The sequence below is a fragment of the Spermophilus citellus genome (genome assembly GCF_964194105.1).
Source record: "Spermophilus citellus genome assembly, chromosome: 10".
NCBI classification, from domain to species: domain Eukaryota; kingdom Metazoa; phylum Chordata; class Mammalia; order Rodentia; family Sciuridae; genus Spermophilus; species Spermophilus citellus.
The window spans coordinates 22,684,390-22,697,419 of record NC_138197.1 but is presented as its reverse complement, the minus strand read 5'-3'; positions in this window follow the sequence as shown (position 1 = coordinate 22,697,419).

The window sequence follows — 13,030 nt, the reverse complement described above, 5'->3', positions numbered from 1 at the left end:
GATTTGTGCCAGACTCTGCTTAGGGCTATATCAATAGGAAACAAACCATAGAGATAGAACTTGGAACTACTTTATTGTGTCAAGTTTCAAAGAGCTAGCACAAACCGTGTTTGATTTAGAGTTCCAACTACATGTATCCATATAGGAGAAAACAGAGTGAAACCTAAAAATTAAAACTGTTACTGCCAACGAACTGTTTAACCTAGAAGTATGAAATTTGGTAAGCCAAGTGGGATTGGGGTCCTGATCACTACCTGAAAGTGTTATCAAGATAGGGTGAAAAAATGTGTGCTGAGATTTCAGGAAACTCGTAGTTTTTTGGACGCTTGGCAACCCATTTCCATGAAAGTGATTTGCGCCAGGCTCTGCTTAGGGCTACATCAATTTGAAACAAACTATAGAGATAGAACTTGGAACTACTTTATTGCGTCTAGTTTCAAAGAGCTAGCACAAACCGTGTTTGATTTAGAGTTCCAAATACATGTATCCCTATAGGAGAAAACAGAGTGAAAGCTAAAAATTAAAACTGTTACCTCAAACGAACGGTTTAACCTATAAGAACGAAATTTGGTGAGCCAAGTGGGATTGGGGTACTGATCATTACTGAAAGTGTCATCAAGATTGGGTGAAAAAATGTGTGCTGAGATTACAGGAAACGCGGTGTTTTTGGAAGCTTGGCAACCCCTTTCCAAGAAAGTGATTTGAGCCACTTTCTGCTTAGGGCTACATCAATAGGAAACAAACCATAGAGATAGAAATAGGAACTACTTTATTGTGTCAAGTTTCAAAGAGCTAGCACCAACCGTGTTTGATTTAGAGTTCCAACTACATGTATCCGTATAGGAGAAAACAGAGTGAAACCTAAAAATTAAAACTGTTAGTGCCAACGAACGGTTTCACCTAGAAGAATGAAATTTGGTGAGCCAAGTGGGATTGGGGTACTGATCATTACCTGAAAGTGTCATCAATTTTGGGTGAAAAAAAGGTTGCAGATATTTTAGGAAACTCGTAGTTTTTTGGAAGCTTGGCAACCCCTTTCCATGAAAGTGATTTGTGCCAGACTCTGCTTAGGGCTACATCAATAGGAAACAAACCAAGAGTGAGAACTTGGAACTACTTTATTGTGTCAAGTTTCAAAGAGCTAGCACAAACCGTGTTTGATTTAGAGTTCCAAATACATGTATCCATATAGGAGAAAACAGAGTGAAACCTAAAAATTAAAACTGTTACTGCCAAAGAACGGTTTAACCTAGAAGAACGAAATTTGGTGAGCCAAGTGGGATTGGGGTACTGATCCTTACCTAAAAGTGTCATCAAGATTGGGTGAAAAAATATGTGGTGAGATTTCAGGAAACTCGTAGTTTTTTGGAAGCTTGGCAACCCCTTTCCATGAAAGTGATTTGCGCAAGTCTCTGCTTAGGGCTACATAAATAGGAAACAAACCATAGAGATAGAACTTATAACTACGTTATTGTATCAAATTTCAAAGAGCTAGCACCAACCGTGTTTGATTTAGAGTTCCAACTACATGTATCCCTATAGGAGAAAACAGAGTGAAACCTAAAAATTAAAACTGTTACTGCCAACGAACGGTTTAACCTAGAAGAACAAAATTTGGTCAGCCAAGTGGGATTGGTGTACTGATCATTACCTGAAAGTGTCATCAAGATTTGGTGAAAAAATGTGTGCTGAGATTTCAGGAAACTCGTAGTTTTTTGGAAGCTTGACAACCCCTTTTCATGAAAATGATTTGCGTCAATCTCTACTTAGGGCTACATCAATAGGAATCAATCCATAGAGAGAGAACTTGGAACTACTTCATTGTGTCAAGTTTCAAAGAGCTAGCACAAACCGTGTTTGATTTAGAGTTCCAACTACATGTATCCATACAGGAGAAAACAGAGTGAAACCTAAAAATTAAAACTGTTAGTGCCAACGAACGGTTTCACCTAGAAGAATGAAATTTGGTGAGCCAAGTGGGATTGGGGTACTGATCATTACCTGAAAGTGTCATCAATTTTGGGTGAAAAAAAGGTTGCAGATATTTTAGGAAACTCGTAGTTTTTTGGAAGCTTGGCAACCCCTTTCCATGAAAGTGATTTGTGCCAGACTCTGCTTAGGGCTATATCAATAGGAAACAAACCATAGAGATAGAACTTGGAACTACTTTATTGTGTCAAGTTTCAAAGAGCTAGCACAAACCGTGTTTGATTTAGAGTTCCAACTACATGTATCCATATAGGAGAAAACAGAGTGAAACCTAAAAATTAAAACTGTTACTGCCAACGAACTGTTTAACCTAGAAGTATGAAATTTGGTAAGCCAAGTGGGATTGGGGTCCTGATCACTACCTGAAAGTGTTATCAAGATAGGGTGAAAAAATGTGTGCTGAGATTTCAGGAAACTCGTAGTTTTTTGGACGCTTGGCAACCCCTTTCCATTAAAGTGATTTGCACCAGTCTCTTCTTAGGGCTACATCAATAGGAAACAAACCATAGAGATAGAACTTGGAACTACTTTATTGTGTCAAGTTTCAAAGAGCTAGCTCAATCCGTGTTTGATTTAGAGTTCCAACTACATGTATCCATATAGGAGAAAACAGAGTGAAACCTAAAAATTAAAACTGTTACTGCCAAAGAACTGTTTAACCTAGAAGAATGAAATTTCGTGAGCCAAGTGGTATTGGGTTCCTGATCACTACCTGAAAGTTTTATCAAGATTGGGTGAAAAAATGTGTGCTGAGATTTCAGGAAACTCGTAGTTTTTTGGACGCTTGGCAACCCCTTTCCATGAAAGTGATTTGCTCCAGTCTCTGCTTAGGGCTACATCAATAGGAAACAAACCATAGAGATAGAACTTGGAACTACTTAATTGTGTCAAGTTTCAAAGAGCTAGCACAATCCGTGTTTGATTTAGAGTTCCAACTACATGTATCCATATGGGAGAAAACAGAGTGAAACCTAAAAATTAAAACTGTTACTTCCAATGAACGGTTGAACCTAGAAGAACGAAATTTGGTGAGCCAAGTGGCAATGGGGTACTGATCATTACCTGAAAGTGTCATCAAGATTGGGTGAAAAAATGTGTGGTGAGATTTCGGGAAACTCGTAGTTTTTGGAAGCTTGGCAACCCCTTTCCATTAAAGTGATTTGTGCCAGTCTCTGCTTAGGGCTACATCAATAGGAAACAAACCAAAAAGTTATAACTTGGAACTACTTTATTGTGTCAAGTTTCAAAGAGCTAGCACAAACCGTGTTTGATTTAGAGTTCCAACTACATGTATCCATATAGGAGAAAACAGAGTGAAACCTAAAAATTAAAACTGTTCCTGCCAATGAATGGTTTTACCTAGAAGAACGAAATTTGGTGAGCCATGTGGGATTGGGGTACATTACCTGAAAGTGTCATCAAGACCTGCTGAAAAAATGTGTGCTGAGATTTCAGGAAACTCGTAGTTTTTTAAAAGCTTGGCAACCCATTTCCATGAAAGTGATTTGTGACAGTCTCTGCTTAGGGCTACATCAATAGGAAACAAATCATAGAGATCGAACTTGGAACTATTTTATTGTGTCAAGTTTCAAAGAGCTAGCACCAACCGTGTTTGATTTAGAGTTCCAACTACATGTATTCCTATAGGAGAAAACAGAGTGAAAGATAAAAATTAAAACTGTTACTGCCAACGAACGGTTTAACCTAGAAGAACAAAATTTGGTGAGTCAAGTGGGATTGGGGTACATTACCTGAAAGTGTCATCAAGACTGGCTGAAAAAATGTGTGCTGAGATTTCTGGAAACTCGTAGTTTTTTGGAAGCTTGGCAACCCATTTCCATGAAAGTGATTTGCGCCAGTCTCTTCTTAGGGCTACATCAACAGGAACCAAACCATAGAGATAGAACTTGGAACTACTTTATTGTGTCATGTTTCAAAGAGCTAGCAAAAACCGTGTTTGATTTAGAGTTCCAACTACATGTATCCGTATAGGAGAAAACAGAGTGAAAGCTAAAAATTAAAACTGTTACTGCAAACGAACAGTTTAAACTAGAAGAACGAAATTTGGTGAGGCAAGTGGGATTGGGGTACTGATCATTACCTGAAAGTGTCATCAAGACTGGGTGAAAAAATATGTGCTGAGATTTCAGGAAACCAGTAGTTTTTGGAAGCATGGCAACCCCTTTCCATGAAAGTGATTTGCTCCAGTCTCTGCTTAGGGCTACATCAATAGGAAACAAACCATAGAGATAGAACTTGGAACTACTTTATTTTGTCAAGTTTCAAAGAGCTAGCACCAACCATGTTTGATTTAAATTTCCAACTACATGTATCCAAATAGGAGAAAACAGAGTGAAACCTAAAAATTAAAACTGTTACTGCCAACGAACGGTTTAACCTAGAAGAACGAAATTTAGTGAGCCATGTGGTATTGGGGTACTGATCATTACTTGAAAGTGTCATCAAGATTGGGTGAAAAAATGTGTGCTGAGATTTCAGGAAACTCGTAGTTTTTTGGAAGCTAGGCAACCCCTTTCCGTGAAAGAGATTGGCGCCAGTCTCTGCTTAGGGCTACATCAATAGGAAACAAACCATAGAGATAGAAATAGGAACTACTTTATTGTGTCAAGTTTCAAAGAGCTAGCACCAACCGTGTTTGATTTAGAGTTCCAACTACATGTATCCGTATAGGAGAAAACAGAGTGAAACCTAAAAATTAAAACTGTTACTGCCAAAGAACTGTTTAACCTAGAAGAACGAAATTTGGTGAGCCAAGTGGGATTGGGGTACTGATCATTACCTGAAAGTGTCATCAAGATTGGGTGAAAAAATGTGTGCTGAGATTTTCGGAAACTCGTAGTTTTTTTGGAAGCTTGGCAACACCTTTCCATGAAAGTGATTTCTGACAGTCTCTTCTTAGGGCTACATCAATAGGAAACAAACCATAGAGATAGAACTTGGAACTACTTTATTGTGTCAAGTTTCAAAGAGCTAGGAAAAACCGTGTTTGATTTAGAGTTTCAAAGACATGTATCCATATAGGAGAAAACAGAGTGAAAGCTAAAAATTAAAACTGTTACTGCCAATGAACGGTTTAACCTAGAAGAAGGAAATTTGGTGAGCCAAGTGGGATTGGGGTACTGATCATTACCTGAAAGTGTCATCAAGATTGGGTGAAAATATATTTGCTGAGATTTCAGGAAACTCGTAGTTTTTTCGAAGCTTGGCAACCCCTTTCCATGAAAGTCACTGGCGCCAGTCTCTGCTTAGGGCTACATCAATAGGAAACAAACCATAGACATAGAACTTGGAACTACTTTATTGTGTCAAGTTTCAAAGAGCTAGCACAAACCGTGTTTGTTTTAGAGTTCCAACTACATCTATCCATATAGGAGAAAACAGAGTGAAACCTAAAAATTAAAACTGTTACTCCCAACGAACAGTTTAACCTAGAAGAACAAAATTTGGTGAGCCAAGTGGGATTCGGGTACTGATCATTTTCTGAAAGTGTCATCAAGATTGGGTGAAAAAATATGTGCTGAGATTTCAGGAAACTCGTAGTTTTTTGGAGACTTGGCAACCCATTTTCATGAAAGTGACTTGCGCCAGTCTCTGCTTAGGGCTACATCAATAGGAATCAAACCATAGAGTGAGAACTTGGAACTACTTCATTGTGTCAAGTTTCAAAGAGCTAGCACAAACCTTGTTTTATTTAGAGTGCCAACTACATGTATCCATATAGGAGAAAACACAGTGAAAGCTAAAAATTAAAACTGTTACTCCCAACGAACAGTTTAACCTAGAAGAACGAAATTTGGTGAGCCAAGTGGGATTGGGGTACATTACCTGAAACTGTCATCAAGACTGGGTGAAAAAATGTGTGCTGAGATTTCAGGAAACTTGTATTTTTTTGGAAGCTTGGCAACCCCTTTCCATGCAAGTGATTTGTGACAGTCTCTGCTTAGGGCTACATCAATAGGAAACAAACCATAGAGATAGCACATGGAACTACTTTACTGTGTCAAGTTTCAAAGAGCTAGCACAAACCGTGTTTGATTTAGAGTTCCAACTACATGTATCCATATAGGAGAACACAGAGTGAAACCTAAAATTTAAAACTGTTACTGCCAACGAACTGTTTCACCTAGAAGAACAAAATTTGGTGAGGCAAGTCGGATTGGGGTACTGATCATTACCTGAAAGTATCATCAAGTTTGGGTGAAAAAAAGGGTGCAGTGATTTTAGGAAACTCGTAGTTTTTTGGAAGCTTGGCAACCCCTTTCCATGAAAGTGATTTGTGCCAGTCTCTGCTTAGGGCTACATCAATAGGAAACAAACCAAGAGTGAGAACTTGGAACTACTTTATTGTGTCAAGTTTCAAAGAGCTAGCACAAACCGTGTTTGATTTAGAGTTCCAAATACATGTATCCATATAGGAGAAAACAGAGTGAAACCTAAAAATTAAAACTGTTACTGCCAAAGAACGGTTTAACCTAGAAGAACGAAATTTGGTGAGCCAAGTGGGATTGGGGTACTGATCCTTACCTAAAAGTGTCATCAAGATTGGGTGAAAAAATATGTGGTGAGATTTCAGGAAACTCGTAGTTTTTTGGAAGCTTGGCAACCCCTTTCCATGAAAGTGATTGGTGCCAGTCTCTGCTTAGGTCTACATCAATAGGAAACAAACCATAGAGATAGAACTTGGAACTACTTTATTGTGTCAAGTTTCAAAGAGCTAGCAAAAACCGTGTTTGATTTAAAGTTCCAACTACATGTATCCGTATAGGAGAAAACAGAGTAAAAGATAAAAATTAAAACTGTTACTGCAAACGATCGGTTTATCCTAGAAGAACAAAATTTGGTGAGCCTAGTGGGATTGGGGTACTGATCATTACCTGAAAGTGTCATCAAGATTGGGTGAAAAAATGTGTGCTGAGATTTCAGGAAACTCGTAGTTTTTGGAAGCTTGGCAACCCCTTTCCATGAAAGTAAATTGTGCCAGTCTCTGCTTAGGGCTACATAAATAGGAAACAAACCATAGAGATAGGACTTGGAACTACTTAATTGTGTCAAGTTTCAAAGAGCTGGCATAAACCGTGTTTGATTTAGAGTTCCTACTACATGTATCCCAATAGGAGAAAACAGAGTGAAACATAAAAATTTAAACAGTTACTGCCAACGAACGGTTTAAACTAGAAGAACAAAATTTGGTGAGGCAAGTGGGATTCGGGTAGTGATCATTATCTGAAAGTCTCATTAAGATTTGGGTGAAAAAATGTGTGCTGAGATTTCAGGAAACTCCTTGTTTTTTGGAAGCTTGGCAACCCCTTTCCATGAAAGTGATTTGCGCCAGTCTCTGCTTAGGGCTACATCAATAAGAAACAAACCATAGAGACAGAACTTGGAACTACTTAATTGTGTCAAGTTTCAAAGAGCTAGCACAAACCGTGTTTGATTTAGAGTTCCAAAGACATGTATCCATATAGGAGAAAACAGAGAGAAAGCTAAAAATTAAAACTGTTACTGCCAACGAACCGTTTAACTGAGAAGAACAAATTTGGTGAGCCAAGTTGGATTGGGGTACTGATCATTATCTGAAAGTGTCATCAAGATTGGTTGAAAAAATGTGTGCTGAGATTTAAGGAAACTCGTAGTTTTTTGGAAGCTTGGCAACCCCTTTCCATGAAAGTGATTTGTGCCAGACTCTGCTTAGGGCTATATCAATAGGAAACAAACCATAGAGATAGAACTTGGAACTACTTTATTGTGTCAAGTTTCAAAGAGCTACTAAAAACCGTGTTTGATTTAGAGTTCCAAATACATGTATCCTTATAGGAGAAAACAGAGTGAAACCTAAAAATTAAACCTGTTACTGCCAACGAACGGCTTAATCTAGAAGAACGAAATTTGGTGAGCCAAGTGGGATTGGGGTCCTGATCATTACCTGAAAGAGTCATCATGATTGGGTGAAAAAATGTGTGCTGAGATATCAGGAAACTCGTAGTTTTTTGGAAGCTTGGCTACCCCTTTCCATGAAAGTGATTTGTGCTAGTCTCTTCTTAGGGCTACATCAATAGGAAACAAACCATAGAGATAGAACTTGGAACTACTTTATTGTATCAAGTTTCAAAGAGCTAGCACAAACCGTGTTTGATTTAGAGTTCCAACTACATGTATCCATATAGGAGAAAACAGAGTGAAAGCTAAAAATTAAAACTGTTACTGCAAACGAACGGTTTAACCTAGAAGAACGAAATTTGGTGAGCCAAGAGGGATTGAAGTACTGATCATTACCTGAAAGTGTCATCAAGATTGGGTGAAAAATTGTGTGCTGAGATTTTAGGAAATTGTTAGTTTTTTGGAAGCTTGGCAACCCCTTTCCATGAAAGTGATTTGCGCCAGTCTCTGCTTAGGGCTACATCCATAGGAAACAAACCATAGAGATAGAACTTATAACTACTTTATTGTATCAAGTTTCAAAGAGCTTGCACAAACCGTGTTTGATTTAGAGTTCCAACTACATGTACCATATATGAGAAAACAGAGTGAAAGATAAAAATTAAAACTGTTACTGCCAACGAATTGTTTAACCTAGAAGAACAAAATTTGGTGAGCCAAGTGGGAATGTGGTACATTACCTGAAAGTGTCATCAAGATTGGGTGAAAAAATGTTTGCTGAGATTTCAGGAAACTCGTAGATTTTTGGAAGCTTGGCAACCCCTTTCCATGAAAGTGATTTGCGCCAGTCTCTTCTTAGGGCTACATCAATAGGAGGAAACCATAGAGATAGAACTTGGAACTACTTTATTGTGTAAAGTTTCAAAGAGCTAACACAAACCGTGTTTCATTTAGAGTTCCAACTACATGTACCCATATAGGAGAAAAGAGAGTGAAACCTAAAAATTAAAACTGTTACTGCCAACGAACGGTTTAACCTGGAAGAACGAAATTTGGTGAGCCAAGTGGGATTGGGGTACATTACCTGAAAGTGTCATCAAGATTGGGTGAAAAAATGTGTTCTGAGATTTCAGGAAACTCGTAGTTTTTTTAAGCTTGGCAACCCCTTTCCATGAGTGATTTGTCACAGTCTCTGCTTAGGGCTACATCAATAGGAAACAAACCATAGAGATAGAACTTGGAACTACTTTATTGTGTCAAGTTTCAAAGAGATAGCTCAAAACCTGTTTGATTTATAATTCCAACTACATGTATCCATATAGGAGAAAACAGAGTGAAAGCTAAAAATTAAAACTGTTACTGCCAACGAACGGTTTAACCTAGAAGAATGAAATTTGGTGAGCCAAGTGGGATTGGGGTACTGATCATTACCTGAAAGTGTCATCAAGATTGGGTGAAAAATTGTGTTCAGAGGTTTCAGGAAACTCGTGGTTTTTTGGAAGCTTGGCAACCCCTTTCCATGAAAGTGATTTCCGCAACTCTCTGCTTAGGGCTACATCAATAGGAAACAAACCATAGAGATAGAACTTGGAACTACTTTATTGTGTCAAGTTTCAAAGAGCTAGCACAAACCGTGTTTGATTTAGAGTTCCAAATGCATGTATCCATATAGGAGAAAACAGAGTGAATCCTAAAAATTAAAACTGTTACTGCCAACGAACGGTTTAACCTAGAAGAACGAAATTTGGTGAGCCAAGTGGGATTGGGGTACAGATCCTTACCTGAAAGTGTCATCAAGATTGAGTGAAAAAATATGTGGTGAGATTTCAGGAAACTCGTAGTTTTTTGGAAGCTTGGCAACCCCTTTCCCTGAAAGTGATTTGCGCCAGTCTCTGCTTAGGGCTACATAAATAGGAAACAAACCATAGAGATAGAACTTAGAACTAATTTATTGTATCAAGTTTCAAAGAGCTAGCACCAACCGTGTTTGATTTAGAGTTCCAACTACATGTATCCCTATAGGAGAAAACAGAGTGAAACCTAAAAATTAAAACTGTTACTGCCAACGAACGGTTTAACCTAGAAGAAGGAAATTTGGTGAGTCAAGTGGGATTGGGGTACTGATCATTACCTGAATGTGTCATCAAGATTGGGAAAAAATGTGTGCGGAGATTTCAGGAAACTCGTAGTTTTTTCGAAGATTGGCAACCCCTTTCCATGAAAGTGATTTGCGCCAGTCGCTGCTTAGGGCTATATCAATAAAAATCAAACCATAGAGATAGAACTTGGAACTACTTTATTGTGTCAAGTTTAAAAGAGCTAGCACAAACCGTGTTTGATTTAGAGTTCCAACTACATGTATCCATATAGGAGAAAACAGAGTGAAACCTAAAAATTAAATCTGTTACTGCCAATGAACGGTTTAACCTAGAAAAACGAAATTTGGTGAGCCAAGTGGGATTGGGGTACATTACCTGAAAGTGTCATCAAGATTGGGTGAAAAAATGTGTGCTGAGATTTCAGGAAACTGTTAGTTTTTTGGAAGCTTGGCAACTCCTTTCCATGAAAGTGATTTGTGACACCCTCTGCTTGGGGCTACATCAATAGGAAACAAACCATAGAGATAGAACTTGGAACTACTTTATTGTGCCATGTTTCAAAGAGCTAGCACAAACCGTGTTTGATTTAGAGTTCCAACTACATGTATCCATATAGGAGAAAACAGTGTGTAAGCTAAAAATTAAAACTGTTACTTCAAACGAATGGTTTAACCTAGAAGAACGAAATTTGGTGAGGCAAGTGTGATTGGGGTACTGATCATTATCTGAAAGAGTCATTAAGATTGGGTGAAAAAATGTGTGCTGAGATTTCAGGAAACTCGTAGTTTTTTGGAAGCTTGGCAACCCCTTTCCATGAAAGTGATTTGCGCCAGTCTCTGCTTAGGGCTACATAAATAAGAAACAAATCATAGAGATAGAACTTGGAACTACTTTATTGTGTCAAGTTTGAAAGAGCTAGCACCAACCGTGTTTGATTTAGAGTTCCAAAGACATGTATCCTTATAGGAGAAAACACAGTGAAATTAAAAATTAAAACTGTTACTGCAAACGAACGGTTTAACCTAGAAAAATGAAATTTGGTGAGCCAAGTGGGATTGGGGTACATTACCTGAAAGTGTCATCAAGATTGTGTGAAAAAATGTGTGCTGAGATTTTCGGAAACTCGCAGTTTTTTGGAAGCTTGGCAACCCCTTTCCATGAAAGTGATTTCTGACAGTCTCTGCTTAGGGCTACATCAATAGGAAACAAACCATAGAGATAGAACTTGGAACTACTTTATTGTGTCAAGTTTCAAAGAGCTAGCAAAAACCGTGTTTGATTTAGAGTTTCAAAGACATGTATCCATATAGGAGAAAACAGAGTGAAAGCTAAAAATTAAAACTGTTACTGCCAATGAACGGTTGAACCTAGAAGAAGGAAATTTGGTGAGCCAAGTGGGATTGGGGTACTGATCATTACCTGAAAGTGTCATCAAGATTGGGTGAAAAAAATATTTGCTGAGATTTCAGGAAACTCGTAGTTTTTTCGAAGCTTGGCAACCCCTTTCCATGAAAGTCACTGGCGCCAGTCTCTGCTTAGGGCTACATCAATAGGAAACAAACCATAGAGATAGAACTTGTAACTACTTTATTGTGTCAATGTTCAAAGAGCTAGCAGAAACACTGTTTGATTTAGAGTACGAACTACATGTATCCATATAGGAGAAAACAGAGTGAAAGCTAAAAATAAAAACTGTTACTGCAAACGAATGGATTAACCTAGAAGAACGAAATTTGGTGAGACAAGTGGGATTCGGGTACTGATCATTACCTGAAAGTGTCATCAAGATTGGGTGAAAAAATTTGTGCTGAGATTTCAGGAAACTCGTTGTTTTTTGGAAGCTTGGCAACCCCTTTCCATGATAGTGATTTGTGCCAGTCTCTGCTTAGGCCTACATCAATAGGAAACAAACCATAGAGAAAGAACTTGGAACTACTTTATTGTGTCAAGTTTCAAAGAGCTAGCACAAACCGTGTTTGATTTAGAGTTCCAAATACATGTATCCATATAGGAGAAAACACAGTGAAAGCTAAAAATTAAAACTGTTACTGCCAACGAACGGTTTAACCTAGAAGAACGAAATTTGGTGAGCCAAGTGGGATTGGGGTACATTACCTGAAACTGTCATCACGACTGGGTGAAAAAATGTGTGCTGAGATTTCAGGAAACTCGTATTTTTTTGGAAGCTTGGCAACCCCTTTCCATGCAAGTGATTTATGACAGTCTCTGCTTAGGGCTACATCAATAGGAAACAAACCATAGAGATAGAACTTGGAACTACTTTACTGTGTCAAGTTTCAAGGAGCTAGCACAAACCGTGTTTGATTTAGAGTTCCAACTACATGTATCCGTATAGGAGAAAACAGAGTGAAACCTAAAATTTAAAACTGTTAGGGCAAACGAACGGTTTCACCTAGAAGAACGAAATTTGGTGAGCCAAGTGGGATTGGGGTACTGATCATTACCTGAAAGTATCATCAAGTTTGGGTGAAAAAAAGGGTGCGGAGATTTTAGGAAACTCGTACTTTTTTGGAAGCTTGGCAACCCCTTTCCATGAAAGTGATTTGTGCCAGTCTCTGCTTAGGGCTACATCAGTAGGAAACAAACCAAGAGTGAGAACTTGGAACTACTTTATTGTGTCAAGTTTCAAAGAGCTAGCACAAACCGTGTTTGATTTAGAGTTCCAAATACATGTATCCATATAGGAGAAAACAGAGTGAAACCAAAAATTTAAAACTGTTAGTGCCAACGAACGGTTTCACCTAGAAGAATGAAATTTGGTGAGCCAAGTGGGATTGGGGTACTGATCATTACCTGAAAGTATCATCAAGTTTGGGTGAAAAAAAGGGTGCGGAGATTTTAGGAAACTCGTAGTTTTTTGGAAGCTTGGCAACCCCTTTCCATGAAAGTGATTTGTGCCAGTCTCTGCTTAGGGCTACATCAATAGGAAACAAACCAAGAGTGAGAACTTGGAACTACTTTATTGTGTCAAGTTTCAAAGAGCTAGCACAAACCGTGTTTGATTTAGAGTTCCAACTACATGT